Raw genomic sequence first — 7,442 nt, 5'->3', positions numbered from 1 at the left:
GCGGGTTATGATGTCATGCTGGATGAGGCTGGTCCGGCCCAGGTCACCAGGTCCTCTGGAAAAGACACTCTCATATGCACACAACAAGTTTGTTAGTTGAATCTTTTCACTGTCATTAAGGTTAAGGGAACTCTGGGCATAGAGCTCCTGAAGGTGTTCTGGGACTGCAGGCGGGCTGGCACAAAAAAATGTGGGGTCACTGGATGGTGGAACAGTCTCTGCTGGCTGTAGGAGGCCTGCAATAGCACCTTTTCTAATAGTCACAGGTTTGTTGCCAGGATTAAAGAGCCGTAGTGGCACAACATCAGTGAGCTGGGCATTAACAAGGACTCTGGCTATAAGAACTTTGTGCTTTTCAACAAAGCCTTTGGTGGGACTGAGCATCATGTCTCCCTTTACTGCTTTTACAAAGTTCAAAGTGCCCTTGACTAAGTACTCTTGACCAGGCTCCACCACTACAGTTCTGGCTACTCTCACAGCATGTGATTTTGAAACAGTCTCCGGTTGGAAATAAGGCACCTCTTCACCAAACAAAACAATGCGGTGCTTACCAAAATCAAGGCGGGCCTCGGCTTGAGTGAGGAAGGGGTGGCCCAGCAGCACCTCATTCCCGGCTATGTCTGCCACAAGAAAGTTTATTTCCATTTGACGGTGGTTAATATGGACAGGAAGTTTGGTTTCACCTAGCACAGGAACATCCCCAGGTCCCACACCAAGTAAAGTCTCTACAACAGATGAAGTCAGTGGAGGTCTCATGTCCGGGTGAATGGCGTTGTAATGGGACAAGGGCAACACGCTCCTCCGGGCTCCGCTATCCAAGACTGCACACACCTCCAGCTCATAGATCCTCATGTGAATGCTCATTTCACGGTTTGTGGCCTTAAGGTGTAGTACAGTGGGCTTTGGGTTTTCACCGGAAGTGCGTGCTGGCAACGTATTAGTCTTTCTTTGAGGGGATGAGCACTGGCTTTGTTTGTGGCCCCACCCATTGCAGTTATAACAGCGAATATCACCCTTTGTAAAGCTTTTGCGGTGCTTTGGTGTTTTGGCTGGTGCGAATGGGACAAACTGATGTGGAAAGGGGCTTGGTGCCGTTGGAGTCGGAGCAGTAATAGTCTCATCTTTTTCTCTGACAACGGCGGCGCGGGGCTTACGTTCAGGTAGGATGCGAGTGCCTGGCTGCATAACACTTGTGACATAAGAAGCAGCTCTTTTTGTCGTCTCATGGCGATGAGCTATCTCATAAGCTTTAGCTAGCGTGGGCGGCCGTTTCTCTAACAGTTTTTGGACCATTTCTGCATCACCCAAGCCATTTGTGAAAACTTCCACAGCTATAGCATCTTGCTCAGACTCTGACCAGTCACCATAAGCTACAGCTACTTTGCCATAAATGTCATCTCTGAATACATGGAGTGCCTCACCAGTTTTGCGCACTCTCTGCCTCAGCTCCACTGCCACTGCCGCTGAGTGATCTGAAGAAGGGCCGTAAGCAGTTTCCAGTTCGTCCAGCAGGTGGCGATAGTCCCACTTGGATGAGCGAGGGTTTCTGTGGACGATGGCTCCGGCTGCTCCAACCAGACAGAACTTTAACTGGATTGACATTGTCTTTTCTGACCAGTGGTTAGCCTCAGCACAGCTCTCAAACCTGTGCAGAAACTCTCTCCAAGGTGTGCTGCCGTCATATTGGCCAGGACGCAGGGTAGGAACTCGCTCTCTAGGATCACAGTCCTCTTCACTGTCTGAAGGGGGAGGCCGCAGCCGGGGCACTGAGTTGCTCTTATGTGGATGCGAGTGGCATGGTTGTCCATGTTTGGGAGTCTCTAGTGGATTGATATAAAGACTTTGAATAGGGAGTGTGCATGGTGCTGGTTTTAACGGGGCTGGTGTGCTATGTACGAATCTTCCCATATGAACAGAGGAAAATGGATTTGTGTCTGGATATTGTCCCTTAAATGTCACAGTGGGAGCTGGATGCTGGAACAGGTACCCATCGGGATCCTCTTCCGGGCCGTGGCTTTGACTTTCGCCCTCAACAAAGAGGTTTGGGCGGGAAAACTGAGCGGGGCCGTGGAGCGGCGCGAACAAGTCTTCTCCCTCCGCCGATGAGTTAGCATTAGCAGCGCAACTATCGTCACACAGAAAGGGGTTGTAATGCTCACATTTTGCCATTCTGCTCTCATAAGCGTCCCCACTACCTTGTTCCTCGTCCCGAATGTTGGTTAATGACATGAAGGGGTTTGAGTAGTTTGTTTCGAGTCCATAAACATCACGGTAGTTGCGAGCGGCCGCCATCTTGAGTTAGCGTTCTCCGGTATTGTTTCAGCTTTATTACAGTCACTTAGCTTTAAAAGTTTTTATCGTCCATTTTTATTATTATTCCCGATGCTCACCACTCCTTTAACAACTGAGGGTCCCTTCGTGGTCGCCAGTGTTAAACCTTTCCTGCTTCCTGCACAATGACCGTGGTCGGGAGACACAGGGGAGAGCCGTCCTCTCCAGGGCCGAAGGGTCGCTCGTCCTTCGGGGTTTAACCCCCAGTTCTTTACCTTGTTGTTTGGAGTGTGGTGCGAGTTGAAAGACCACTCCAGTCTGCTGCTCAAGAGTTGGCTGCTTTATTAGCTCTGCTGCACCGTTAATACACATCAGTTGCACCGTCTTGTCCCCAGGACCACTGTAGACTCACACACATCTCCTCGCTTCTTCGCGGGTTGAAACAAAACTATATGCGCCACACGCACGCGCACGCCACCTCTCACTCACGCTCACGCACCACACTGAGCTAAAGCACATAAAAGCCTGACACACATCGCACAACAATATTTACACAGTTTCAACTATAGTGAGAACTCGACTGGCTGAAAATAAGTCCACTTTTGTTTGTTTCGGGGATTTCAAGAAAGCATTCGATTGGGTCAATAGGGATTTGTTGTGTTTGAAAATTCTCCAGGCCGGGGTTGATGGGAGATTTTATGGAGCATTAAAATCACTGTATGTAGACTGTATGGATGTGTTCAAGTGAATGATTTAAGGACTGAGTGGTTTCCTATACCTTCTGGTGTAAAACAAGGGGATGTTCTGTCCCCAAGCCTGTTCTCGCTCTTCATAAATGACTGGGCTCTTGAAATCAAACAGTTGGACACTGGTATTACACATGGACAGTGATGTTGTGGGCATTCTGCTCTGTGCTGATGATGTTGCACTCCTGGCTGAAACAGAAGAGGACCTACAGTCAATGTTAAATGTATTACAACAGTGGTGCTGTAGGTGGAGACTTATATATATATATATATATATATATATATATATATATATATATATATATATATATATATATATATAAATGAAGCTAAAACCCAAATAATGCATTTTAGAAAAAAGACAGGTCCTCAAAGTAAAAAGGTCCTTACATTCGGAAATGTATGTCCCTCAGTACAAATATCTGGGGTTCACTTTTGATGAATTTATGAGTTTTGACAGTGGGGTAAAAGTCCTTGCTGCTTCAGCCAGTCGAGCTCTAGGTTCTGTGATTAACAAAGTGAAAATGTGTAAAGATCTCGGTTATGAAACATATTCTAAGCTGTATGAGGCCTCTTTCTATAAGAGAGAGAGAGAGAAATAAAGTCTTTCTTTTTGCTTTCTTTATTTCTTCTCTCTCTTTCTATAAGAAAGAAAGAAATAGTCTAATAGTCCTTTTTTCTTTTTTTCTCTTTCTTATAGACAGAGAAATAAAGAAATAGTCTTTCTTTTTTCTTTCTTTATTTCTTTCTCTCTCTTTCTACAAGAAATAAAGTCTTTCCTTTTTTTCTCTTTCTTATAGACAGAAATAAAGAAATAAAGTATTTTTTCTTTCTTTATTTCTTTCTCTCTTTCTACAAGAAAGAAAGTCTTTTTTTTCTTTTTTTCCTCTCTCTCTCTCTTTCTTATAGAGAGAGATATAAAGTCTTTATTTTTTTATGTTTTTAACTGAAACATGGCTCGACAAAAACACAGGTAATGCAGTTCTAGTGGAATCAACTCCATCCAACTTCAAATTTGAATCTGAAACACGACTAAACAAAAAGGGTGGAGGTGTGTGTGCATTTTTTAGAGATAATTTAGTTACTCACAGATTGTCATTTGGAGTGTTTTCATCTTTTGAGTATGTTTCATTTAAAATGAAGCTAAAACAATCTCCCTCCATACTCTATTTAGTCATATACAAACCTCCTCAGTGTCCTGCTCACTCTTCAAACGAGCCTGAAGACAGAACAGGACGTCCACAACATCCAGAACATCCACAACATCCACAACATCCACAACATCCACAACATCCACAATATCCACAACATCCAGAACATCCACAATATCCACAATATTCACAATATCTACAACATCCACAACATCCACAACATCCACAACATCCAGAACATCCAGAACATCCACAACATCCACAACATCCACAACATCCACAACATCTAGAACATCCAGAACATCCACAACATCCAGAACATCCAGAACATCCAGAACATCCACAATATCCACAATATCCACAATATCCACAATATCCACAACATCCAGAACATCCAGAACACTGCTGCTTGGGTCCTGACTAGAACCAGGAAGTACTTCACACATGTGTCCTGTGCTCAGGTCAGAACCAAAGAACATCTCCCACATGAGCCAAATGAACCATCTCACACTCTGAGGACTTCAGGGACCGGCCTCCTGCTGGAGCCCAGAGTCAGGACTAAACATGGGGAATCAGCGTTTAAGTTTTAAACAGCTAAAACCTGGAACATTCTTCCTGATGTCACACAGGCCTCGACTTTGACAATGTTTAAATCCAGGCTCAGACTGTTTTGTTTAACTGTGAATATGACTGAAAGTTTTAGGTTTTTTTAAATTCTGCACTTTTCTGTTTTAATGTTAATTTTATGATGATTATTTATGTTTTGATTTTAATGACCTTCTTATTCAGTAAAGAACTTTGCATTACTTTGTGTATGAATTGTGCTGTACAGATAAACTTGTTTAGGTGAGGGAACAGGTGAGGGCCGAGGAGGCGGAGCTGGGGGGAGTTTGGGTGAAAGACGAGGGGGGATGCATGGGACCCAGACCACTTTTGAGAATGGTTCCAACACCTCCTGAGTTAACAGTGCTATGTGTGGAGGATATCTTAACTAAAACAGTACCAGAGGCAGAGTGCGCAGAGTGGGATGCAGTTTACCCACTAACTAAACCTGAAAAACACAAACCAATATTTGAGGCCAAATTGCCAAAAGGAAATTACACCTGTATCCAACGCTCAAATTCGGTAACGAATGTTTTAGGTAATATTGATGGAAATCTATGTGAAAAAAATCTGACTACAAATAAAGCACTACCCAGACTGCACAATGACATCTACTGGTACTGTGGAGGGAAAATACTTAGAGCAAATATGCCAAATGAATTTACTGGAGTATGCGCTCTAGTTAATCTGATAATACCTATAGAAGTAATGTCAATAGAACATGAACAATTAGTAGCATTGATTAAGCAAGAACCAATTGAAATTGAAAACCATACCAAAAGACCTAGAAGAGAATACAAGGGATGTTGGGGAGAAAATGACCCGACGTATATTGATACGATTGGAGTGCCCAGAGGGGTTCCTGATAAATATAAATTAGCTAATCAAATTGCCACAGGATTTGAAAATATTCCTTTAATAGCTGCTATAATTCCCTGCCCAATAAAAAACGTAGACAGAATCAACTACATCCACTACAAAAATTGGGAAACTACACACAGGAGGGGTTTGAAGCAGTGCACGAGCAACTAAGCGCCACCTCACTTATGGCTTTCCAAAACTGCATAGCTGGCAGAACGGGGTAGAGTTTGTTCTGTTATTGGGGCTAGCTGTTGCGTGGTCATCCCTAACAATACCGCTGCAGACGGAAGCCTGACTAGAGCTATAGGCAGCCTGCGTGCGATGAATAGACGCTTAAAGGAGCAGTCTGGGTTGAGTACCCCCTTCTGGGATGACTGGCTAAGGGGGTTTGGGCGGTGCAGAGCACTGGTCTCATCGGTCCTAGTATCAATCGCTGTGTTTGTAGCTATTTTAACCTTGTGTGGATGCTGTTGTATTCCTTGTCTTCGTTCCCTGATCAATAGGTTAATAACCGCTGCCATCTCACCCGCACCTGAGGACAAAGGGGTGCAGATGTACCTATTGGAGGGCAGTGATGACGAGAACCCTGAAGGAGCACTTCCAAATCACAGTTCGATAAACAGGAGGGAATGATGGATTCAAAATATATATTCAAGTTATATGATGTTATCTCACTGTTCATTTTAAAGGTACTGTAGGTACTGTAATGTAACTGTAGTTACTATAATCATTATATTCATTTCAACTATGTAAACTATGTAATCTGCACTAATGTTTGTTCTTGAGTCTTGCAGAAAATGTCTTTTGAAACTTGCAGGATCCCATGGGAAGAAGGTTACTCTGAAACCCTGAAACAGAAACGTCTTGGGAATGACCTTTGGAAATGCAAAAACAAAATATATTTCTCTGTGAATCTCGTCATATGTTTTTACACTGCTGGCAAAGTATGTAAAGTATGTCCCCCATCCCTTGAGAATGCATTTGTAACTAGGGTCCCTAACTAAATAAAAGGAGGAGAAAGACGGTGGAGACTTCAGAAAGGAGGGTGGTTGTAAACTGAAGGTTTTGCCTCCCCGCTCTTTCTCCTCAATATTGAGACAAAATAATCTCTCTTGTCTTCTCTTCTCTTTTGAACTGTAATATAGGTTAAAAAGGTGAACCTATCAGGTGGGTACGGGGAAGAGTTCAGCATAGTTGATGCCAGAACTCTTGATCGCACTATATTAGTTGTGAAGGGAGCCATCTTAATTCCTGATCTGATGAGACTTTCTAGATGTTTGGGAAGGGCCATGGGTGAAGGTGGGGAGGAAAAGCAGAGTGAGGAGTCCCTAGAGGGAGTAGATGTAGCAAAGGGGACCCAGGGCTGGTCTGTGGACAGGGGAGGTGATGGGGGTGCAGCTTGGACTGAAACCTCTGCTGGGGCTGTCACAGTGAAGGTGGTGGTGCTGCTGACTTGTTCTCTGGGGGAGGTGGTGGTTGTAGTTGTGGTGCTGACACATTGGCTCGGTGTCTGGTTGGTGCAGCAGGAATGCTTCTCTCATTCCTCTTTTCTCTCACTGGGCCAGGACCCTGTCCAGGCCGGTGCCTCAGAGCGTGGAGGAGGTTATCCGTCAACACTCTTACTCCACCTCTGCTCAGGTGGGGGCCATTTCCCTTGAACAGGTCCCCTCGTTTCCAGAATAGATCAAAGTTCTCACTGACACGTGTTGAAGAGCCATGTGTTCAACTGAAGCAGACGAGTAAATCTGTTCATCTTCCTCTGTCTTTGTGAGGAAGAGAGAACGTCTTAACCTCCATTTGATCAAACTCC

The sequence above is a fragment of the Periophthalmus magnuspinnatus genome, chromosome 19 (assembly GCF_009829125.3).
Source record: "Periophthalmus magnuspinnatus isolate fPerMag1 chromosome 19, fPerMag1.2.pri, whole genome shotgun sequence".
In the NCBI taxonomy this organism is placed as follows: Eukaryota; Metazoa; Chordata; class Actinopteri; order Gobiiformes; family Gobiidae; genus Periophthalmus; species Periophthalmus magnuspinnatus.
The sequence above is the reverse complement of the archived record's forward strand: the minus strand, read 5'-3'. Positions refer to the sequence as shown.